The sequence below is a fragment of the Agelaius phoeniceus genome, chromosome 4, assembly GCF_051311805.1.
Source record: "Agelaius phoeniceus isolate bAgePho1 chromosome 4, bAgePho1.hap1, whole genome shotgun sequence".
Taxonomy (NCBI): domain Eukaryota; kingdom Metazoa; phylum Chordata; class Aves; order Passeriformes; family Icteridae; genus Agelaius; species Agelaius phoeniceus.
The window spans coordinates 5,520,682-5,524,214 of record NC_135268.1 but is presented as its reverse complement, the minus strand read 5'-3'; positions in this window follow the sequence as shown (position 1 = coordinate 5,524,214).

Genomic DNA, 3,533 nt, shown 5'->3' with positions numbered 1-3,533 from the left:
CATTGTAGTAACTGAGTGCAACATAGAGTGTAAAGAATATGTCCCATGGCATTAACAGGACAAGAACAGCAGCCTCGTGGCTTATGTTTGTACCTCTGGTTGCAGATTTCACCTGTGCTAAGTCTACAGTAACAGTTTATATATATACATTCTGTAAACTGTGAAATTCCAGGGATGGCTACTTTTTTATTCCTATTTGACTGAAAGAGATTCATATTGATGTAAATGAAACAAATAAACAACAACTCCTCTGTGGAATCGTGTGTAACTCACATGTCCTAGAAGGCAGGGTGAACTCTGTTTCTTTCATCTCCAGCCTTGAAATAGAATTGTTTTGGCATGGAAGAAGTAACAGAAATGGAGCTGTTTCTCCATAGAAGTGTTTGCAGGCTGGACACTCCTGAGAGGTGTGAATTCAGTAAGCACTGGCTTCTGTTTGAGTCACGTCCTTATAAGCTGAGCAGTGTCCAGGCTTGGATTGAGTGTCTGCTAATCATCTAACTCTGCTGAAATGCTGGGCATGCTGCTGTAAGTAACCCCAGAAATATGTGGTTTAGATGGAGCAGTGGGAACCAACAGGATAAATAAAAGCTTCCTTGCATAGGACAGGGGCTGGGAGTAATTAAACACCAGTTCTATATCTGGATGCTTTGCTAGGGAATTTTTTTCTTTTAGGTAAGTCTCACTATAAAAGGTTTTACAGTACATTTACAGTATGCCTTTCACTTTTAGCTATTGCACAGCTGTTGCAGCTCATCATGGCACCCAGCTTGTCTAGCTGTGGAACAAGAAAAGGCAGCTTGCCCAACCATCCCTTAGGACAATCAGATAAGTGTTTGTCCCCAGGCTTCCACATGAAAATACATGTATGTGTTACAGCTTCTGCTGTACAGAGCCACAGCTGGAAGTTCCTGACCCTTACTCTGAGTTTCTCTGCTCTTCACTCAGTGCAGCTGTAGCATTAGCTGCTCCTCGTGCTTGTATCTAATTTCCTACTGGTGCAAGAAAGGTAACTTTTGAAGGCAGAGTAGTTCTGTATCTGCTCTGGCTTACTAGCCCAAGTGCAGTCTTTTCCTTTCCCTTGCTATCAGAAAGGCAGTGAAACTTAATCACAGTGAAATTACATGTAGTTCTGCTGCTGGGGTTTTAAAATTGCTTTAGGAGGACAATGTTTAAAATTTAACTTTCAGGATTAGCTGAACAACAAGATGGGTACAGGGTGAGTTTTGCTTTGAAGCACCTTAATGGTAACTCTAAAGAATGCAAAACTTGTCCCATGAAAGCAGAACATTGCATAGACTTAATGTCCAGTGGATTTAAATTAACCTCATCCATCCTACATACAAAGTTACTTGTGATCTATAGCTGACAACCTAAAAAAAGTGCTTTTAAGCACACTGTAGCTTTCATATTTATAAAAAATTGTCACAGAGCATAATTTAGCATAACATCAGATCCATCCAAACTTCAGTGCAATTATAAAAATTTGATGGAGGCGTTCAACCTTGGAACATTTGTGTCAATCTCTTGGTCAGAATTCACTGTTGGGTAAAATGATAGGCACGTTGATACTGTGGTAAATTTTGTCTAAGCAACATGAGGGTCTTGATGGAAGAATGTCTCATCTTCAGGAATAAAATACATTTCCAATTTAATATATTACTTGTTTTCCAAGGCTAGACATGGTGTTAAATTAGTTTTAGTCATCATTTGTTTTGACACTTCTGCCTCACTTTGTACACCACTTCCCAAAAATGCTTCATTTTGGCAGTAGATATATTTTCAAACCTCCTTGTTTTAAAGAGAAAAAAAAAATACCATGTTGTTACTTGATCTGAACATTTTGAATTTCCAGTAAGGACCACAGAATTATCTCACATGCTTGTATTTGTTTGTATCTTTTTATTGAGCTAGATCTACTTTTCCTTCATTAAGGCTTAAATTTTCTATTATTCTGAGTTGGACACAGCATATAAAATCAGTTTGGCACTCTGGATGTTGTTGCACTTTAAATTTCTCAATGCTGAGCTATTTTCTAACTTTTTTTTCCTTCCTACAGAATCAGTTTGATTTTACTGTTTTTGCTGTAAAGGGCAGGGAGCAGTTAAACCTTTCATAGGCTTTGTTTGAGTCTCTTTGACAAAATTCTGTTTGACAGCACAGTAAGAGTTTGTGGGGTTTTATTTCCTCTAGGAGGAGGTACTATTCCTGTGTATGGAATAGTACAAAAGATTTGGCTATTTATTCCTTTCACCCTAAACAGCAGCAATAATGTAACTGGCCTTGCAGGCTGGCTTACAGATGGAAAGCAAATCCTTCTCCTGGCTTTTAATGGATGGTTAAAGGTGAATGTTTCTTAACAGGTGCTCACAGCTTGGGTTTAAGCTTGCTTTGACACAACCTGTGTGCCAGGTGAGGGGTGGCTTACCTGAAATCCCAAAAGCACAGAGGCTGAAGGCAGCAGAGAAGAAAGCTCTCGAGGTGACAGATCAAGCCTGGTGTAGCTGCGGGATTTGTCAGATCCTTGGCTACTCTGAAGTGTCCTCTCCCAGGGAATGTCATTTGTCACCTCAGCAGTGCCTGAAGCAAAGGCTGCAGCGTGGAGGCTGCCATGAATAAAAACTCCTTTCCATCCATTCTAATGCTTTATCTGCCACAGAAATCCAAATCCCTGTTAAAACACAGACAGGCTACTGCTGCTCAGTGTAGGAAAACATGATCTGCTCTCCAACAGGAACAAGAGCCAGCTTGAATCTTCCATTTTAAAAAGCTGTTTAGAATCCAGTGTTTTGAGCATGACAAAAATCTGGGTTTAGGCAGGGTAACAGTTTTGAAACGTTTTTGAAATGTAAACATTTTGAAGTGTTTGTATGGTTATTTGTTAACAGAAGAAATAAAGAGAAACCTAAAAATTCTTCAGCAAGCACATGGGAGAATTTTTAGACAAGGTCCAAGGCTTGCAAAGGAGTCAGTTACAGATCACTGTCTTAAGACATAATTAAGGTTGGAATAAATGGACCTAAAAGGCATTGGAAGGGATGCTGGATACACAAACTCCATCAGTTCCTGAACCAGACAGTGAAACCATCAGCAATGCAAGGATTGTTTTTTCCACTATCTGCAAGGGAAGAGAAGGAAGATTCAAGCCTGTAGGAAGTGAAAGGGGCACTCCTGAGAGGCAGCCAGAGCTGTGGATGCACTGGGGGGGTGTTTTTGTCCAGCTCACTAAAGGGACACTGAGCAGCTCTAGAGGCCAGCAGGGGAAATATTCACTCTCCTTGCCTTGCCCCATGTTTATCATTCACCTGCTGTTTCTTTGACAAATACCCAATCATATGACAAAAATAAATCAATATTCTTCTCTGGATTCTTTTGAAGACAGCTGGCTTGCATTCCAAGAAGCACTTCTGCCTTTACCAGGCAACACCTCAGTGCAGCAGCAATTCCCATGCAAATCTACAGCCTTCCACTCTTTCAAATTGTTTTTCTTCACACTTTTGGAGGGGGGGGGAAAAACGTGATATACAACACTG